Source organism: Micrasema longulum, unplaced genomic scaffold, assembly GCF_059751315.1.
Source record: "Micrasema longulum isolate JH-2025_06_02 unplaced genomic scaffold, ASM5975131v1 h1tg001791l, whole genome shotgun sequence".
NCBI classification, from domain to species: Eukaryota; Metazoa; Arthropoda; class Insecta; order Trichoptera; family Brachycentridae; genus Micrasema; species Micrasema longulum.
Genome location: NW_028278965.1, coordinates 140026 through 163450, shown reverse-complemented (window position 1 = coordinate 163450; position 23425 = coordinate 140026).

Sequence of the window (23425 nt, the reverse complement as noted above, 5' to 3'; positions counted from 1 at the left end):
GAGGCAACATTAGCAGTTTACAACGGAGTCCCGGTCCCGACCCTGATGTACGGGAGCGAAGTATGGACTTGGAAAAACAGGAATGAAAGTAGGCTGATGCTGTTAAAATGCGATCTCTCAGGTGAATATGTGGTTAAACTATGTACGATAGATGCACAAATGTTGAGATCCGTACATTATATAAGTCTGAGACAAGTATTATCGACAAAATCAATAAAAGAAGCTCTGCGCTGGTTTGTACATGTAAAGCAAATGGACAGCGAAAGAACGGCTAAGAATATTTACAATGGATGCAGAAATAGAGGAAGACCAAGAAAGACGTGACATGACCAAATCCAACAAATACTTGAAGATGGACATGTCAAAAGTCGAAATAATCAGCGCGCGTGCATGAGAAGATGTATAAATGTAGATAAAGCAAGGTCTGTATGCAAATAAAGAGTGATGTGGCGTTCTATCCTCTCTGTCTACCCCTATGGGGAAACGGCGTGATGGTTTGTTGTTGTTGTTGTTTGTATTTAATATTTATTTTTGCTATTATTTAATTATTTACGTGCTTCCACTTTGCATTATGTTACATCCCAACTCAACACAGGGCCATTGGCCTCATAGAGTTCGGGATACGTTTTTATAGTATTTTTTTGTAATATGTCTGTATTTGTATGAATCAATAAATAAAATAAATATAAATATACATATCTTCCAGATCTGAGAAAAATCACATTTAATTAATTAATAAGATTTACAGGGATTGAACCCGGACTATTACATACGTCTCAACTATTACATAATTCTAATCGCCAAAATGAGAAAACATAGTAAAAGAGACATAGGAAGATAAAATGAGTGTAATATTTCATGTTTGGCTCAGGATAGGGAAATATGGAGACTAAAGGGGGAGGCCTATGTTCAACATTGGACAAGAGACGGCTGATGATGATGATGATGATGATGATTTCATGTTTCTTCAAAATAGGCTACATTTTTGCTCGGTTCGCTCGGCAACAACATCTAAAAACATATGACACGTGACACATAACCACTGTTATTTTTGTCTGTTTGCAATATTTGCCAGTGTCACAGTCACCAGCTCCAGTTCATAGACATTAGGTCCGTGATAAGGTCAAATTTGAATCGTCCAGTTTATTGGGACAGCGCTCGAACAAAGGAGTCCCAACGTATTATTATTCCGAATGTCTCCTGACACCTGATACTCGACGGGCCGACTGACGCCAGTAACAAGAGAAGAATTACAGGCGCTCACACTATTGTTGTTTGGAGCAAGATAACAGGGCTGGCATGATTTAATCATCTTGATTAAAATCATGAATCAAATCAGATTATCAATTCAATAAAAATCAGCTACAGCTACATAACGCCGTATTATTTTAATCGCCTTTTATCCGATAGTGAAAAAGATAAAAACTATAAGTAAAAACATTCAGTTAGTGATTCCTGGACAATGGCCGCTAATATTAAAATTTGTTGCAACAGAGAGGGAAAACAATTTTGAGAAGGGAATATGGGAGTCTAGGCATTTACAGGGCTTATGACCTGTTATTGGCTGGTTTAAGTGGCCACTTTACGCACTATGTAACATTTACTATTGTGCCTATTTTTGACATTTCCTCAACTCTTCCATCTGTTGACTTTTGTGAAGTGAATGAGCTGAAACCTCTGTCATTATTATTATGGATAACTTTTATAGCGCCATTTTTGTAATAAAATACCTCAAGGGCGCTGTACATAGTGATTCTATTGTTAAATTAATTTAATTGAAGCTTTTAAATTTGTAATTTAATTAAAACAATTTATTTTGTTGTCACATGCTACGGATTTATTCAAATGATTGAAAAGTGGGTTTTAAGTTTTCTCCGAAACATCACTTCACTTTCACAGCCTCGCACCTCTGTGAGATTTATCCGGCTGAACCAATTTACCTACTAGACAACGCCTGAAAAAAAAATCCAATTTTTTATTCTCCTTCTTTTGCCAGGTAGTTAATTCAAAATGTTTTGAGTATGTCCAAATGTTTGCAGACTGGCTGGATTTTCTCTCTAGGGAGTTTTTCATATTTAAATTTGTTGCAACAAAAAGGGAAAACATTTTTGAGAAGGGAATTTAGGAGTCTAGGAATTTACAGGGCTTATGACCTGTCATTGGCTGGTTTAAGTGACCACCTTACAAACTGTGTAACATTCACCATTCTGCATATGTTTGAACATCCACATTTCCTCAATTCTTCCATCTGTTGACTTTTGTTTTGCCGCTAATATAATGGGAACTAAAATGAGTTACTTTTGATTGTCTATGTAGTGAAATCAAACTTTTTGTACGAAAAATTGTTTATTTTTTAAAAATCTTTTTTTAATCATAGATAACTGTCCAAAATCCTTTAAATTTTGATACGAATATATATATTTTTGGAGGAAAAAATCTGTACAACTTTTTAGAAAATTAAAGATAACTCTCTTATCTTTCCGTTGTAATCGGACCCTTGGGTTGTGCTGTTTTATATGTTTTCAATTTTATATTAAAACTATGCCAGAATGAGACAAAATAATTATGCGCGATTTATAGTTACAAAAAGTACATTCACATACCTACTTATTATTTTCCTTTTTTTGTACACTTCGAGTTTTTCAAAGTTAAAATTGATTCAAAACACATCTTTGAAACTAATGTAAATAGTATTGTGCCTACAGGCAAACCAAGTTTAGTTTAAGAAAATTCCAAGAGTGTCAGTTTGTCATAGTTTTAAAATAAAATAAAAGATATTTAAATTGAAATAGAGTTATTTTTTTATTAAAACAAAACAAAATTTATTTCAACCCTGCGAGTAATTTTATCGTTTCGCGTTATATGTATTCATGTGCATTAATAAAACCACAGTAAAAACGATCCGTGAAACCATTATAAATGAAAATAATATTTCATTAGATTTAGTGCTATAATTTTAACGTTTTGCATGTGTGTAATTTATGTTGTAACTGTTTTGTCCAAGGCCGTAAGATTAAAACTACTGCCATGACACGTGTGAATAAATTCGTAATATAAAAAACATGCATTTTTTTACATTTGTTTACACCATTCAAATCTGTACCGCAGACGGATGCAAATCCAAACCTCAAATGTTCAACAAAAGCCTGAAGAATCTACTTTTTCTAAGTGATTTCTAATAATTTAAAGCATTAATTTGTATTTTCAGTATCTTCATACATTGGTTTTTTTCATTATAAGACATACATTTTTTCAAAAACAATGGACATGAAAATCGAAATGTCATTTCATCAAATTCTGGATTTGCATCCGTTTGCTTCTGAAGTACAGAAATATAAAAAAATTGAAATCGCGTGGTATTTTTATTATTTGCCTATATTCGCATCTAATTGTACATACGACACTTTACTGGTACACCAATTGATTAAATAACTATTAGTACTAAACTTATAATATTAGAAATCAAACACTGATTTGAGTCTACTGAACACTTCATTTTATTTTGACAAATATAAAAAATATATAAACAAAAATTTCGTGACAATTGTTTCGCCTTGTTAGGGCATTTTCAAACGAATGTGAAGATTAGATGGATTGAATGTCCTTATATAGTTATATATTTCAAGGTACTTAAGTGGACAATAAAATATAAATAATGAAAATAAAATATTTGTAAAAAAAAAATAAAGTGTTCAGTAGACTCAAATCAGTGTTTGATTTCTAATATTACAAGTTTAAATATGGAGTTCTACAAAATAAACACCAAATCAATCAATACTATTAGTAATAGTTAAAAATTGATATGAATTTTATCAACAGTCCTCAAAATAATAGAAAAAAAATAACTGGAGTGTGTTTATAAATTGAAAATTTTAGTTTCAATTGAAATTATGAATAAATTCGTTTTTTTGTAAACTAACGTGAATTGAGGTTTAATCTGTTGTGTTTATTTATACTATGGAACATAATTTGGCAATTCGTTAGGTTGCTCCGGTCATAAATAACGCTTATCTGACAATGGACTGACATTATGTGACAATAATGGTGGCCGGTGTGTCACAAAGAAGCTTCGAGACATTATCGTGATTAATCGTTGCTAAACTTTAACTAAAAATCAACACTAAAACACCAAAAATATGTGTTCAAACTGTTTAACGTTTATCAGCCCTCAATTAAAAAAAAAAAAAAAATACAAACAAATCCTTTTACAAAATTGACGGACATAAGGTTAAAAAAACATAAATATAGAATCTTGAACGTTATAGTTTGTAAAATGCATAATTACTTAAATCGGTTGATAGCAATATAATACACATTTAAAACATGTTTCTAAAATGACAAATCATTTCTTAGATATATGCTGAGAACCTGGGCTGTGGAACGTAGTACATATTTTTATAGGTATAAGTTTTTATCGTTTTTTTCTTAGTACTAGATTTTAAATACTCTCTGTACATATTATCTAAAAATACATAGGTTGCAGTAGGTACTGGTATTGTAATAAAAATAATATATTACACCATTTGACGAACAACACATAAGCAGTTAAGAATCAATAAAAAGGTAGGTAAAATCCGGCAATAAACAAACAAAATTTGTACCTACACTAATACACGAAGAAAACACCACAACTATTGAATTGATTAAAAATATACATTGTGCATAGAAGCAGATTGTAAATAGTGAATGCGTGGATTTTAAATTTATGTATAAATTTTACAAAATATATTTTTGATCTTGAATCTTATCTCAGGTAGGTAGTCCGTTTCAGACAAAAATAAAAATGAAAATACAACATTTATCGTGAAATTCGATGCTTTGCCTTGCTTTATCCTCTATGGAGGTTACACTTGTTTTATTATTTATTTTCACACAACGAAAGACCGAGAAACACAATTACAGTACATAACACATAGGCAAAAAAATCACAATGATTTATTATGGTCTATCTGGAATCAAGTTCGATGAATTTTCCAATTTATTCTCGAAATACACCATATTATTTTAATTCCATGAGATTTTTGTCCAGGGTAGAGTTTGAATATACTATTATGTATGTTCATATTTTGATTTCAAAACTGGTTATTTTACTACCCTATGTACCATAGGATATTGCAATGATACGCCTTTTGTAGCTTGTCTCGACAATTTGTTTCATGAAGGCAGGATGATCAGCTTCATGCATCAAATACAGTCCAGAGACTATGAAATATTGTAGGGAAAAATCACTTTTTGTAAATGAATATTTCAGAATATTGGGAATCAAATTCAAGACCTCGTGTGTTTATAAATGAAATACTTAAGCATAGAGTTTTTTGCTAATTTCTAATAAGGAGAGGGTAAATAACCTTATCAGTATTAACATTTGACACAGTTAAAAATACACGTTTATGTAAGTGGTTGATGATTTGATTATTTAGAAAATCCATTAAATAAACATAAGAATTTACAGCCTATTTTTTGCCAAAATATAAAGATTGTTTAAAGTTATCGGACATCATCAAAAGGTACTAAATACTATCATAGTTTATTATCGCTTGTATATCATGATGTTGTGATAATGAGATTTAGTTTTATTAGTTCAATAAACGCGAATAACCAAAGAAGCTTTTTAAACCGAGGCATTTTATTATGATGATGGCAATGAAAAATATTGGCCATTAAAATGATCACTCGGATTTGGACGTTTATTGTACTGTCTATTAATATCTCTTAACTTTACATTTGAGGAAATACACTAAGGTCACTAAATTCCAAACCGAAAGCAAAAACTTGTTCTGTTATGAAGCGTGAGTAAATATTTGATTAATAACTCCTCGTCCACGATTACATTTTATTCAATGAATCAGAATCAGACGCTAACACTTAAACTCTGTTTGACATTCCAATCGACCATTGTATAAGATGAGCTTCTTTGTGTTTCATTATTTTAATAATTTGATTTTAACTAAATGTTTCGTTCAATATCAAATATACATTTTAATAGCGTTAAGGTTGTAAAATTTTAAAACGAAAAACGTTGAAAAATTATATATTCCACTAAAAAAATCAACACGTACATCAACAAAGTACAAAAATTATTTTGAATAATAATTACGAAAGCATTTAAAAAATTTTAGTAAAAAAAAAAAAAAATTTTTTTGGTGTATGTTTCATTAAGTTACAACGTGATTTTACATAAGTATTATATTATGTTTGATTAGTAAACTTATTTAGCACTTAAAAACAAAAATGTGAATATTTCGGTTTCTTTTAGTAAACCATAGAAAATAAAGCTTAAACGGGTAAAAAAAAAAATGTATTCTAATTGAAATAATTGTAATTACATTTATTACTTACATTTGCATATAAGTTATAAAATAATCAATCATCAATCAATCAAATTAATAAAACCTGAGACTAGTGATGCTCATTAGAGGGTGAAAGCGCTAATTGATCAAATGAATAATTAAAAGTGAATAATAAAAAAGCATAAACGCGCGTCCAGGATTTTTTTAATCATTGAAATAAATCCACGAGCTTAGGATCAGTAAGTATATCATCGGCCTCGTGGTGTAATGGTCAGCGCGTTTGCCTACCACTCAAGAAGTCTCGAGTATTCCCGACATGGTTGATATGAATGATTTATTCAAAAGAGTGTTTTTTTACACTAGAATATTTTATAGTCCCTGGACTGGTACCTGAAGCGTATTATTATTATTATGGATAACTTATATAGCGCCATTTTTGTAATAAAATACCTCAAGGGCACTTTACATGGTGATTCTTTTAAATTTGTAATTCAATTAAAATAATTTATTTTGTTGTCACATGCTACGGATTAATTCAAATGATTTAGAGAACAAGTGGGTTTTAAGTTTTTTTCCGAAACATCACTTCACTTTCACAGCCTCGCACCTCTGCTGGGAGAGCATTCCATGCCATAGGGCCTGCGACCGGAAATGCGCGTTCACTAAATTTAGTGCGCTGTTTGCGTAGAGGTATAATAACTTTTTCTCTCGCCGTAGGTAAGACTGATCATCTTACCTTTACGTAGCATAATGACCAAGATACGCTGCAATTGGTGTACCAATACAGTGCTATATGCACCGTTGGGTGCGGAAAAAGAATTATGATGAGGATCGATAAACACAAAACAAAACAATAAATCCCGTCTAATCAGATAATTACGAGCAATTTTTCTCTATAATAGGGAGTGCGTCAATTTGTATTATGTCGAAGCAGTTCACAATATTTTATTCCGTGTAACATTTTTTCATTCAACCCTAATAAAAAATGGTATCTAATTCGAGTTTATTATTGTCCATTATAAACTGCATTGTTACCAAAACGGATAGACTTCTACGATCGTTCATATTTTATCAGGTATTAAACAAAGTGCCACCTTTTGTGGGGAATGGGACTTGGACGTATTTTGACAGGATTGTCATCTGCATCTCAGCTTGTATCACCGTGACTAAAGTAGGATGCCTTCTAAAATACAGAATTTAAATATTAAATAAAACATTTTAAAAAAACTGCATTAAATAGCGGATGAGTAATCCACAAATAATCATGTTTTTCTTTTTTTTATAAACGCGACTTCTAAACTTTAAAAAAATATGAAAGAGTAATTAAGACTAGCTACTTGTTTTTTTAATTTTTCGAGTTTTAATTTTTAAGTAATTATCATAAACGTATTTTCCTCGTTGTCCTTTCCTTAAAAATGACCATATATATATATATATATATATATATATATACCAGTATTTTCTTATGAAACTGATAATTTTAATAACAATTACAGTGTAAGTTAAAATTAGTCACTAAACATATTAATAAATAATCTTTCGTTATTATGAACGTAAAATAAAATATACACCATTGCATCTTATCTAATTATTATGAAATATCACATTATTTTGAATTCCTGAAGATAATAGTTTTTCAGTAAAACACGTTTTGTATGAAAAGACATCAACGCGCGGTTGAAAATTAAACCTAATACATTATTTGCTCACCACTCGATAAAAATGTTAAAAATTTTATTCAATAATTTTTTGAGACATTTTAATGGACTTCGGCAAGCAGATAACTTATGAGGCTTAATTTTTTTGTTTGTTGAATGTTTATTTTCATGTATTTATCTTAGTTTTTTGTTGGCAGAATTAGGTGTTTAAATAATATGATTTGTCGGCATGCGTGCTCTCTTGTCACGTGTGATTATTACAGCCACGAATGATGGCGGTGTGGAGGCTGTGGAGGAGATTTGTTGTGACAAGTGGATTATGACGTTAATTCCTCTCCATAAGGGCAAATAACCACCGAGTGTCTTCGCTGTCTCATTCGATATCCATTAGGAGGTGTCGTACAAAAAATGGTATTCTTTTAACGAAGTTCATCGATGTAAAATGTGATGAAGGTATCTGAGAGCCACTTGATGATCGAAGCTTAAAACGCTTGTCAAATGTCCTCTGTGGGATGAGACACTGTTGTTTTATTAATGGTTATCTTCGGTAGTGAAATATTTTGGTGGTAGCATTGTTTCTTGTTTTGTTTGTATGAAGCTCGCACTTATTGAGGATTTAAAACTTAAAGAGCTTTTTACTATTCTGAAAAAGTATTTGATCAATCCCATTATGTTAAAAAAACTATTTTTATTTGAATGGAATTTTTATGACGAAAAAGAGTTTTTTTTTATATAAGCATTCCTATAAACAATTATTTAATTCCCGTGAAACTGCAGAAGGAGTTTTTTTGCAGGGATTTCTCTCTTTACATATTTTGGTAACACAATATAATAATTTTTACATAAAAATTTAAAAAATCTCAAATATATCAATAAAATAAAAGTTTAAAAAGATAAAATTCAAGTAAATCAAGTCTTTTTTGATTCTGAAATATATGAAAAAAAATTTAACACTGTTTTAAATTGTTTGGTTTCCCTTTTTTATTTATTTTTATTTATTTGATAATAGATAACAGAGATAGGATAATTAATGAAGATACAGTGAAAATATTATAACGTTAGTTAAAACAAATGTGTACCTGTATGCAGTTCAAAAAACATTTTATATGTCCGACTACCTACTATTATGTCATTTTAGACATAATTGCAAAACAGTCAATCAAGTTATTAAATATAAATAGTCAATAAAAATAAAACGATGAAGTTTGATAATACGCTACAAAAAACTCTATATGCAATAATTTAAACACAAAAAAACTAATCTAAAGGTTTCAATTAGGAAATAATTTATTGTTTGCTTTGTTTGACATTACTCAACTTAAGTGACACAGTTTAATATCGAACAAAAAAACAAATAGAGCATAAGACACAAAACTCTCACAGTAAAAATAAGAATATGAGTGGATCGAGTAGCTGCAGTTGGTGTCTGCAATCAGAGAATCGCCCTTGAAATCACGAACAAGTTTAAAAGTTTAGTGGTTATTGAGGACATCAAATATCATAATTGAATTATGAGAGGTGACTAATCTGCCTCGAGAAGATTGGAGATAGCGGACTGGTTTAATATGTGCGTTCGTAGTAACGCTGTTAGGTAATATTTAATAATATTTTGAGTTGTTACAAGCTTCGCCAATAAATCATCATCATCAAGTCCCTATCCACACCTGATGGTGCATACGGAACTGTATTGGAAAAATAAAAGTATGCTTCGTATTTCGATCACCTGTTATATGAAGGTAAAGTGATTTGTCTAATGCTTCAGGTGCCAGTCCAGAGGCACTAAAATATTGCAGATTTGAACCAAATTTAATAAATACTGAAGGAAACAAATCCCAACTTCATGGAACAAAATTTATGTTGAGTTGAGATAATTACAACAAAGATGGAGAACATTTTTGAGAAGGTAATATGGATTTTTTTTTGAAAAATGAAGGTAATATGGAAAAAAAGTCATTTTGAGAACTCGACATTAACTGGCTAGAGATATCAACTTGTACAATGCAATTAATTCACAGTGTTGCCTACATATTTTTCACGTGGTTAACTATATTTTTTTAATAAGGATCTATTGGTTAATGTATACATTTATATAAAATAATCATTTCTCTTTCCGCACCCAGTGGTGCGTAGATTGAACCAAATTAAGCGTATTTTAATAATTTGTTACATAAAAGTAAAGTGATCAGTCTAACTCTTCAGGCGCCAGTCCAAGAACAATGAAATATTGCAGTTTTAACAACCTTTGAAATCAATATTTCACGCCCACCTTGCCAGGAATCGAACTCGGGACCTCAATAAAGGCGGACTTATCTCTACTCAATTTCCCTATTCCAGTAGCCACTGCGCCGGGTCGAAAACACCCGTCCTGGGTTCTGGTTCTATTTCACACCCAAAACTGTGTTTTAAAAAAAAATCTAATTGAGTCCTATTACAATGGCAAGTCGACATTTATCTTCAATTTAATCTACAAAGTAAAATTCAATTTATTGTATTAAAAATAGAATATGCATACAACTTATTTTTTCTAAACATGTTCAATTTATGATTTCAAAACATGTTCAATCTATGATTTCTAAGCATGTTCAATCAATGACAGGGTACCGACAAAGCAACTTTAAATTTTTATACAAATATACCTACATATTTTTGTAGATAAATATTGATTTTACTTTAAAGACAGTCGAAGATAACATTCACTTAATTTCAGATTGTAATTGCCCCTCGATACAGAGAATAGATAACTTGAGTTAACTTTGCTTTTAAAATCTACGTTGATACATCTGTCTACTATCGATCTGTGCAATAATTAAACTGCAGATTATGTGTCTGCGTATGACTCGTGAAAGCGCATTAGTTTTGTCAATGGCTCTTAGCATTTTCAGCGCGACAAGGCCGTGAGAATAAAGTCCAGCGGCCCGGCCGGGGCGAGGACTGCCGCCTGCCGCAGGAATGTCGCGTCAGGGAGACGGTGGCGGTGGCGAAGGTAGTAATCCGATACTCGAAATGCTGCGGTGGAAAAAATCAACGAGAAAATGTGTCCCATACAACGAGCGATGGTCGCCACCGATATCTGATGAGCGCTAATCGAATTATGCTTAACCCGAAGAATAAGATACTATATAAAAAAGTGAGTCGTTAAATAAGTTATAAGTTTTAATAAGTAAATTGATTGATGTTTTGTAAAATACAACAGTTTAAAAAAATAATTTCAAATTAAGCCTTTTAGTTGGAAAAAATATCAAATTATGCAGGTACAGCGTACTAATTTTTTTAATTAAGTAGTGTCTGTCCGTGAACCAAGTAATAAGTATTTTAAATTTCATTTTTGAAAACTTTTTATCACGCACACATTTGCAAAGTTTATTGAAGATGGGAATGGACTGCACATAGGTACAGTACAGTTAGTCTCTAAGAATAGGAACCTAAATAAAAATTGAAGAAAACATTGTGTCAAATATAAATGAGCATTAGTGCCGTGGCGCTGTTGGTTTCAAACCAACTGTGAATCTGGTGTCGTGGATTCGATTCCGTCTTGTATTTTATATTATTCGTAACTTCCTTTTATATCCCCTCTTTCTCACCTGCTGATAAGCCTCTAAGATATAAGCTTCTTCAATCTTTTAAAATAATGTTATATACACAACTACATACATAATAAAAAAATAAAAATGCATCTGCTTTCATATCTCAATACAAATACCGTATAATATTATATTCTTTTTTTACATTTGTAAAGTAATAATGGTCGATGAAATACCGTCGAGTAAAAAAATTATTATATTCATTTGTTATTTCGAATTTCCGCAAAAACGGTCATTGCATTGGCCACGCCCCAATACGTCACGATTCATGTTAATTTTGAACTTTGTTTTTCACCTTTAAAAAATTTATAAAAACTTGAGGTCAAATTATCAATGCCAAACATGTCGCGTTTTTCTAGTGACATATTTTTATGTAATTTATTTTTTAAAGTTATGTATGAAAATATTTCTCCATAACATCCATATTGATTTTGAAAATACAATTAATTATTCTTAATCTATTTCATATATTTTTATCGGTATTCGTAACATATGATAAATCCCTTTTGTGAATAAACATAAAATTTGCATTTAGTATACAAATGAGACCAATACTGTCAACGTTTTTATTGAATCTGTTTTTGAAATATCAATCAAAATACATTTCGGAATCTGAAAGGGCGATAAAACGTATAATTTGATTAAAATATATCAGCACAAAACTGAGGCAAGAATTTTAAAAAAACCTTGAAAAATGCACTGACATGATTAGATGTACAGATAAATTCAATATTGTAAATAAATTCCTGGACGTGAAATGTGTTCAGTGACGTGTTGGTTTCGAAAAAAAGTATTTTGTAAAAAATAATTAAACAAATAAATCAGTCTTTTTTTCTCTCTTGGTGGATCTCGGCCAAATCTCAGAGCGCCAGCCTTTTGTTTTCCTCCCGTGGGTGCCTTTAAGATAAAAAGCATGTTTGACATGGCGTGGGGCAAGTCCCGGACTTAAACCTGACCCGAGTTCGTTCGAGCGGAAAGCCTACCTACAAAGCCTCATTCACAAGTATCGAGATACGGACATCCATACATGCATACTCTTACATATGGAGAGGCACTGGACAAGTGAAACATTAATGTATAATATGACACCTCAAATTAAAACAACTCGTTATTTTTTTATTTAAGCCTGTAAGAAACCAAAAGAAACAAATGAACAAATTATATGTATTGTGATTTTATAAATTTTGTCATTAAGCAAAACAAATTTAATTTATTTTCATTAGGAATACATTTTGAAAACTTATATTACAATTTGCAATGCAATTTTACGTTTTTAAGATATAAATATCGTACTGTGTCACTATAATATTGATATTTTTATACATAAATTCGTGTTTTTCTAATATAATAAATTTTCTATGAGAATTTTTTTCCGTAGTCTGTTAGTAAAGAAAGAAACATTTTCATTTAATTTTATTTAAAAACAATGACCTATTTTAAATAAAACGTTCGACGGATTCATGTAAAATTATTCTTTGTAAATTATTTTTTTGTGCATGCTTACAATGGCCTGATGAAATTTATTCCAGTAGATACTTATTTCAAATCAGAGGTAAAAATAATTTACAGTATAAAGATTGAGATGATTTTACAAATAATTAAGTATTTAAGAAAAAGTTTGAATAAGAATTAGAAAACTTAATTAATCGAACTATGTACCGATTTCACTATTTCTCTTGAAATCTGAAAATAAAATCTACAAAGAAAAAACATTAATTAAATAAAATAAATCTGGTGTATCCACAAATATATACAGTGATCGCTTAAACCTGTCATCGATAGTTCACAAGCCCTGTAATTGCCTAGAATGTCATGTTCAATGTTACTTTTCATAATTTTTCTCCGTCTCTGTTAAAATATATCAGTATCTACCGACCAGGAGCACATAAACGAGAGGGGTATTTGTGAAGAGGTTTTGGCTAAGTGAAAGAATTCTCGCCGGATTAAGGCTCCATTAGCCCAGAATCCGTATCTTGTTACCCTCTCAAGCCTAATCGACTTTTCACGCTTACTGTATTCGTGGAATGAAAAATATTTTTAGTGTCTTTTGATATTATTTTTTTTAATGAACACATATACTTAGTCCTCTGATTTTAATAGAAGGAGCACTGTAATCGTGAGTTGAGATTTTAGATTATTTACGAAACAGTAAACACAAGCTAAATATTTATATATTCTTACGACTCTATATTAAATAACTTATTGGGTGAAGTAATAGCATAACTAAACTAACACATACGCCACAATAGCTAAAATATAAATGTCAATTAATCAAATAAAATATTATTCAAATAACAAGTAAATAAAAACTGTTCAATCACTTGCCAGAAACATAACCCAAAAGAGAATTAACGAAATAGATTGTCTGCTTACTAGGCTAGTTGGCATGTTATAAGATCTTATAAGTGATGTTTTAAATACTCACATGTTAATACTAAATAGTGAAATAATTTGTAATAATATAAAGCCGTAGATTTTTTCATCATAAATAAATAAACAAATGTGATATTTGTCTTGAATTAAGCGGCCCTAGTGAAGTAATGTAATTTTCTAATATTATATTTGAATACGAGTACATCATCATTCCATGCCCGTCCCCTTGTTGGAGGATATAATGTCCGCAAAAATCCTCCAGGAATCTCTGTCAGCTGCCAGCACTTGTGTGTCTCTCAAGTCAGGTTCGCGTCCCGTAGTTCTGACATGAACTGTCGACTAACTATAAACAGTGGACATCCAAGACGTCGAGAACCTGTTACTTTGTAAAGTTATTATACAACACGTTTTAACTAAAAGCACACGAGCAATAGTGAAAATAATTGTTTTAATGCATAGAAAACATAGATCATTTTCATACACGTGTTTTTATATTTTTATTTTTTGACCTTTTGTTATAACCAAAATGTGTTTAATTAATTAATTGATTAAAAATATGATTTTGTCCGCTTGAATTCAAACTGTTAGAAGTAGTTATAACTCAGTATTAAGATTATATATCTATTATTAAAATTATGTATTTTTCTACTCTCGTTAAAAAATCATATTTAGCAATGTCCCCAGTAAAATTGCAAGGATTCTATTTAATCCATATCTTGAATGACACAATGAAATATATCTTTCTATTATTGATTCAATAAAATGTTGAATCAGCTTCTTGGTATTTCTCTTACAATACTATCTTAATCAGGCGATATTTCATATCATTCAATGTCCTCTATAAAAAGATCATATTAGTCATCTGGGATGCGAAAACTCCGTGATATATCGTAACGCGATACCCATGAGAAAAAATCATGCAAATTTACGATAGCTTTTGACCGGCATTCAAGAACAAGAGTTATGGGTTTGTTCACCACTCAATAGATGTAAGCTGCCTACACCTCCACCGTGATACCGGGGTACGGATTACTAATGCGAGTTTATTAATACAACATCCATCATACTCATTTATATTTTATACTTAATTACATATCAGAACGGCCTTTAACCGAATATCAAAGTTTAAAATCTAGGTCGGCCGGTGGCAGCAAATTTCAAAGCTATGTTTCGGGTAAATAATAATAAATAAAATGAAAACTTAACTTAAATAATTATAATAAACGGTCCAATGAATTAAAAAATATTAAAACTAATATATCACATAGTAAATTCAAAGTAAATTTGAAGACATTTTTGAAACCCGAGTAAAAGCAGCATTCTATTTTAATTAGTATTACTGCATTATTATTTCCCGTTTTTCTCTTTATTTCGGGAAAACATTTTTTTCCTCATATATATTCGAAATTATATACCTAATAGAACTTCAATTGACTAAATAACTATAACAGTGTAAGTCACTCTCCAAGCACAAGAGATCTCTTTTTTGTAAAGTTACAGTTTTAAGATTTGCTAAATATGTAAAAGTAGATTATAACCATAAAATAATAGCAAATTTTTTTATGAAATGGTTTAATTAACATTTTTTCATGCATTGATTTTTTTACCAACCAATTACTTCTACTTTACTTTAGCATATCGTCGCTGTGGTGGCAATATATGTAAAGTGACATTTTAAAAGAAAATTGAGGAGATAATTTAAACAATGACCTACATTTTATTAAGGTTTTTTTTCCATATGTTTTAAAAATAATAATAACAAATTACAATAGGGATAGAGAATACCTTAAATAAGGTAATATGGAAGTCTAGGCATTTACAGGGTTTATGACCTGTCATTGGCTGGTTTCATTCACCATTTTGCCTATGTCTTAATGACTCCCGAGGGGGTGAAATCCAGACTTTTGTCTACGAACATATGGACAAACTCAAACATTGTTATAATAATAAAGTATAAAGTTTATATTTGAAGCACTAACTTTGTGGTTATTCATTATAATAAAATAAATAAAACAACTTAAATAAGTGGTTAAAAACAAAGTTGTTTTATTTATTTTTTATAATAATAAAGTAAATAAAAAAAAGAATATTTAAGTTTATTTTCGTTGAAACAAACTCGAGTAATTTTAAAGAAAAACTCAAATTACTTTCAAAAATTAAAAATCATTTTGCCAGCGTAACGACGTTATAGTTTTTCAATGCGACTGTAGACGATTTGAAATTTGGACTATATTTAAAAAAAATGTTATTATATCATTGTCGACTGTTTGCTTCTTTAAAATAAATAAATAAATATGCACGTGGAATTGTATAGACAAATATCTACAAATTTTACGTTTTTTTAAAGCGTCTTGGTTGAATTATCTTACCCCGAAATTGAAATATTTGGGTAAATTATGAGAAAACAAATATTTAAAAAATATATATTTTGTTTATATTTAGTACATTTAATATTACATTAAGAAAAATACAACTGATATTGTAAAATGCATGTATTCTAGATCTAAAAAAATATAAAACATAAGTGAAGAGATCGTTTTGAAAAACACATCCTTAATCTCACCTGTTGTACCATCCGATAGATATTAATGACCACCACTGACTACCATAACCCACGTTAACTTACCAAGACACCAATCGTATAAACATTATCGTATTTTATATGTAGTTTATCCATACTAAATGAATTTGTGACTTGAATAAACGTCCTTTTAAAAGTTTTATTTTAGTTCACTTCATTCATTTTTGTTGTAGGTATGGTAAAAGTTTAATTAATGCTTGTTTGTTGGTTTAGAGGAAAAGTTCAGCCTCGTGGGAAATTAGATATAAAAAATGTATTTTTACGTCCGGTAAAAATTAAAGCATTCGATTGTACGATATTTTTTGAAAATGTATGAAAAAAATATTGAAATTTTATTTTAATAAAAACGTACCACTTTGCGTGACGTCTCTAGTTTTTTGTGTTGATATTACAGTACACAAAAATTAAAAAAAAATGGCTTAGTCTATTAACAAATAAAAAAAACCACCGAGCTTCCTCGTTGTAATGAAAACAAAACAATCAATGTCTTAAAAAAAAAAAAAAACTATCACGCTGTTTCCCCGTAGGGGTAGACATTGTCTTAAATATTAATATTTTAACTATTTTATGGTTATTACAGCAATGAGGAAGTTTACTGCTGAGGAAAATTGAATATAGAAAATGTTTTTTTTACGCGCGGTAAATATTATAGGGAAGTTAAAGTGCTTTACCAAGTTTTTAGAAAATGCATAAAAAACAATAAAAAATATATTAATAAAAACGAACTACTTTAATGACGTCACTAGTTCCCTCGAATGAACTAATGATAGTGTTGTGATATATTTCCGGTTCACGGGAAGCCAATCACAAATCAGTGGAACTCTCCGAAAAGAACTTGAGACGTCACACACGGAGTGATTTAAAAAATTAGAAACTTTTAAAAATAGTAGCACTGATAATACGATAGACTAAAATAAATTTAATTTTTTTTTGGACCCTTTACTGACTTTCCTATGTCGGTTTTAAAACGTGTCCATCTCTTCGTCTTTCCGCACCTAACGGTGGATAGGGCACTACATTGGCACACCAATCGCAGCGTATCTTGATTAAAAATTTCACACGAAGGTAAGAAGATCAGTCTCACGTTTCAGGTACCAGTCCATGGACTATGAAATATTTTTAGTGTAAAAACACTCCTTTAAATACATATTTCATATCAACCATGTCGGGAATCGAACCCGAGACCTCTTGCATGGTAGGCAAACGCGCTGACCATTACACCACGAGGCCGACGAAATCTCTTTGTCAGGACACTAATAACACTAGCATGCAAATCTCACTATACAACTTCACCATAGATTTGCAAAACAATGTGCCGTATTTTTCGGACCATTTCGGCACTTTTTTACTCTAAAAATTCAACCAAACATTGGTGTACGTCTTACAGTTCGATGCGTCTTACCCTCAGCAAAATACGGTTATCAGTGCGCGTTGGTGTTAGTTTCAATAGCATGTTTTATTAGCACGTTGGTGTGATATTTTTGTGCAATTACTATGGTAAAGGTGTATAGTGAGTTAGGGATGTTAGTTTATATAGTGTCCCGATGAAGAGGTGGGCACGTCGTCACGGTAGACGTCGAAAAGCCGGTAAGTGGTTGTATACAAATATTTATTTATTAATTAAGTGTTTGACGACGTAGTAATGATTTAAATTTTAATAATATTATAATTTAATATAATTTACCATTCAGAACACGTTGCAAAAGGCGAGATAATTTTCACTGGCATTCTCTTTCAGTCGAGCGTACATCATTAAGTATAAATTCGCATTTGAACAAACATGTGATATTATAGTTTTAATTATCAGTACTGATTTCAATTGTTTTAGCAACATTTAATTAAAAAACACATACAAAAAAGGTGTCGGCTAAATACAAGAAATTCTTAGCTAATTGGGACCTGAAACAAAAAACCTCTGTGCATTGTAAAAACAGTGAAACAAATAAATACATTTTAATACGTTATTTATCAATTATAATTGTTATTTTCAAAAACCTTTAAAGTATTTTGGCACCGGGTAAAAAATATTTAAAACATGGGTTATGCAGTAGTTGTTCATATATTTAATATAACTGATTGATAAACTATATTTTTCTTTGACTATTAATTCTGTCGCTTATAATATCTTCAATTTGAAAAATCAGATAGTTTAACAATTTACCTTTGTGTTAGCATAGTCGGGATGTAAGTTTAAGAAGAATTGTTAAGCACCCTTGAGGGGGGCTTTCACAAAAAAGTTTAAAAAGATTACAAATAAACATAAAAAAATCAAGTAGAGATAAGTTTACCGTGTTATGTAGTGGTTGACGCTATTGAATATTGTTTATTTTTAGCAGAGATGCTGGATTACAACACCCTCGAACCTTGTCGTATATTTTTTCTTGCGAAAACATTCTGTAAGCTTATTTCTAAAAGTATATACATAAAATCCAAATATACTGAAAGAGATCAGTTTGTATGTTCCCAATAATTATACAAGAGTGAGATATCCTGCACTGTTTTACGCATCCAGAAGCCGTACAAATGCAAGTCAGAATTCACCCATTAATAGTGCAATTCGCTTGCTGAATACGGCTTCTGTGGATAATACGCATATATTTTTTCTGTAAATATCGGCAGTTTAGCAGCTATCTGTTTTTTATTTATTAAATTCCAACTTATATTTAAAGTCTGCATTGCGTGATGAGTTAAACAGCCCGTAAAGTAATGCAGACTATAATTGTCTAATAAATAAATAAAAGAGACCCTTGAAATAAAACAGTATATTTATTCCTGCGATGTAAATCGATGTATATAGACTCAGTTGCTTCATTATTAGACTAATCAAATAGAATATTCCGGGGTAAAAAGAAACAAATTTAAATTACTGTGATTTTTGTTTTTTGAATATGTTTTGCTACATTAAAATCCTAGGACCAACTTGGACGTATGTTTTTATTCAGCATGTCACTTTTTATAAAATTTGGCCTGTTGCTTTTCACCCCTTGAAATACCCGGGTCAATAATAAAACCAAAATGGGGTTAATGAAAACATTTAAAGACATTTTGATAATGGTAAAAATAAAGCTCTTGTAAATGTTTATTAGAAGGTTATTATATTTTAAACAATAAAAAACAAGTACGCACAATATGTAAAAAAATAAATATATTTAAAAATTAAGTTTTTTTTACCTCACGAGTTGTTTCTCTTCACCCCACTAGTTGTACTAAAAAAAATCAGATATCACTTCACATCATCTTGTAAAAATCCGATTTTGTAATTTGGTAAGTTTATTTTTGTGATTTATATAGTAGACGATTTACTCATAATATAGACGGATTTAAGTGATAATTCGTTACGTTACCTTGGGTAATCCCAACGAATAAATTTCATCAACGTAAAATCACCGACTTAAGGTACACAATGACAGCGAAAGGAGTACGAAATAGCATAATAAGTATCGTTTAATGTTAAAAGTGCGCAGATAACATTATATTATGTTTCCGAGTACTGACAAGAAATTCTGCAATAATTTGAACGTGAGTTCCCAAAATAAAAATTAAAAATTTTGCCAACAACCTTTTCTTATAACTCCTTGGTTGCGATTCACTCCATATCACGGTTATGTTAACAGTTTTAGAACCATGATTTTAAAGGAATATTTTTTTAAAACATTAACTGCATAGGTACTGCTTCTGATTTTTTACTAATTCTGATGATCAAATAACTGGTGCTTAGTTTAAAAAACTTGTTTTAATTATTAGTAATTACTATGTTATATATTTGGAATTTGAATCGCTTGCATCAGTTCCAAAACTGGACCAGTTTATTTTGGCGGCTTGTTCCGATTTGTTTGACAGGCTGCGGGAGTGGGAAGGGGCGGCGCCCGCGCTGGGCGGGTCCTGCCCCCCGCCCTCCGCTGCCCCCGCCGCCCGCCGGCCACATGCCAACGGAATAACTCAACACGGTGCTGTCTTGATATCTCTCGTAATCAAATCATACATGAAATGTCTTTGATTAATTCGAGGCTCCGATATTAGGCAGCCGATAAATCATTGTGAACATTTAATAAAGTCCCTTCTGTTGGGAGAATAACTGGTTGAAATCAGATTTACTGTAAAAAAATTCACGCGATAATTTAAGACAGTTAGTGATAGTTGAAAGCGATGAATAATTTTATTGCTTGTGCATTGGCAAAGAGCGCTAACCGCTTTCTTGTATTGAAAAATGACACCTAAAATAACCTTAGATATTTTAAAAAGCAGCAGAAATTGCGGAAAAAGATATCCTTGGCTCAAAAATAATATTTTGCAAAAAAAATTGTCAAAGAAAACGTTTACTTGATCATAATAAAAAAATGGTCTATTGAACCTGATTAATATGTTAAACTCGAAGTTAGTATTATTCTGTACATGATAATTAAGATTATCTTAATGATTTTCTTGCCAGAGAATACTTTTGTTCAGTTCAGTATAATGTATGCACTTTATTTTATTTTCGTATTTTCTCAATAGATTATTTTTGAGAGCGGATCCAAAAGCCCACAATTTATCCGCAGTTGTTATAGAGTCCCATGTCGCGATTATGAACGTAGCCTTCATCGGTACATATCGAGAGGGTGTTAACGAAACATGTTCTGAATGGGTTATTTTGTAGAGTAAATGTTTTTAAGCTGTTATTCAGTCGAAACATATACTTCTAGGTATGTTCTTCTGTACCTATGTAAAGTACGCGAGAAAGTCAAGTAGGCAGTGGCACATAGGAAGCTTTCGCTGTGCTTTTGACTTCGTTGGCTTTTGAGTGTCGTCCGGCCGCGTCTCCATTGACGAGTGAGGCTTTGTATGATGTGTTCTTCCATGTTGGGTGTTTGGTTTACGAGCGCCGCCAGATGATGAAAGGAGCAACCAATAGGCGGCCGCGATACCGACAAAGGTGCCATTTTTCGTGAGCAAACTACGAAACTCTAGGCGGCCAGGGCGGCTCAACATTAGATCACCCTAACAAAAAATGTTACACGTTCATATATATAAATATTCTACTTACATATATGCTGTAGTTATGTTCAAGTAGCATAGCAGATTATTCATAAAAAATATAGGGATTATGATAATTTTCTCATTTATACTTTTTTTAAGAAACTGATATTAAGTGGCTAAATAATGAAAAACATATCATCACAAAATGTGAAATCTCAACAAAAAAAAACTATCAATATGTCATGAAATAGCTAGGATAAAATTTTTGAAAGAATAAAATAAATTGAAATAAATCAAAAGTAAATAATGGTTTACTGACATGCAACAAAAATAAAAAGGTGTTGTTTGAAATTCATTATACCTATTTCGTGTTTGTAATATTTAAGTGTACTGTGTAATAATATTTCATAATAGTTTTACGCAAACTTTTTGCAAAAACAAGAGTGTGATGATGATTCATGATACGAAAAAAGTATAAATGAGTCATAATAAAATCCCTCGGTTTCCCAAAAAATCATACGTCATTTTTGCTTTTCAATAAAACATAATTAATCAAAGATAAGTTGACATACTCTGTCATTGGTGATATTATTTGTACAAATGCTAAAAAAATCATTTCCTGATGATTATGAAAGCAAAACGCTGTTTTGTATTTTTGATGATTTAATCACAACGCTATTTTAATCCTGGTTCAAAAACATTGGTTGTGTCATTATCATTAATACACCTATCCACAAATTTACTTAATAAATGTTCATGTCTGCGATTTGTCAAAGAGATAAGTTTTCAATTTTCGATGACAGCATACAGATATATTTAGAACTGTATATTAAAAAAAAAAATTAGCTAATCTATCATAAAAAGAATAATTCACACTAAGAAATTTCTAAATAAAGGGTAGAAATATAATATATAAATAAAACGTTATGAGTAGTAAAAGCTAAAGGTTGAAGAACAATATTTTAAGCATGAGGCATATCTTTAAGTAACCTACAAATGACTAAATAAATTCATTCACAAAGCTAATATTATGGAATTATTTTTCCTATTCAAAATATTGAGGCTTATTTTATAAATATCTCGCTATACCTAAATAAATTTATTTTGCTCAGGTATAGTAATATATATTAAACAATCTTTTTATTTCTGTACCCGTTTTTTATTGACATTTTAAGTATATTCGAAAAGAAAATATGTCTACAATCAGGTTGTGACCCATGGTAGTATTGCGGACTCACGGGCTAAAAGTCCGAAGTTCAAATCCCCCTATTCACAACTCGATTTCCATTTTTCCAGTGGAAGTTATTTGCAAATTTTAGAAAATAGTCTGAAAATTCAAATATTTGAGCAAATAATAGGAACTCTAGTATTTATCTTTTTCTCAAAATAAACATAATTAACTAGTATACACCTATGACAGAAATTGAAATTACATGCAATACCATACAAATTATTTTTGATAAATACCTAAATTAAAAAATGTATTTTCCTAATTTTTAAATATTATTTTATTAGACATTTAGAACTAAATATTATAAAATATACGAAATAATTTTGGGTAAATTTAAGATTATATGTGATTTGTTCCGTTCAACAAAAGCGGTGTTAATCTTTATTCTTGACTTAGTTTGTTTTTAGAGTTAAGATATTCTAAAGTCAATAGAATGCCTTTCGAGAGACTCTTCTTACACAATATCCAGGGAAGTAGTAGAACTATTAACTTTTGTTTTATAAAACACTCAAAAACGCGGATTTTAATTGATATGTCTCGCGTCAATGTAGCATTAAAAAATATTGTTTTTTTTGCAATCCAGACACCTGTTTAAAAGTTTCTTTAAAAAGTTTAAATTAATTTGATTGTTGAAGATTTTTTCGAACTCCTGAATTTAATTTTAAGATTTTCAATTTTTTTATTTAAAAATGTTTTCTTTTTTATATTTAATAAACGAATTCATAGAATAATTTTATACAATATTTTATATTTCT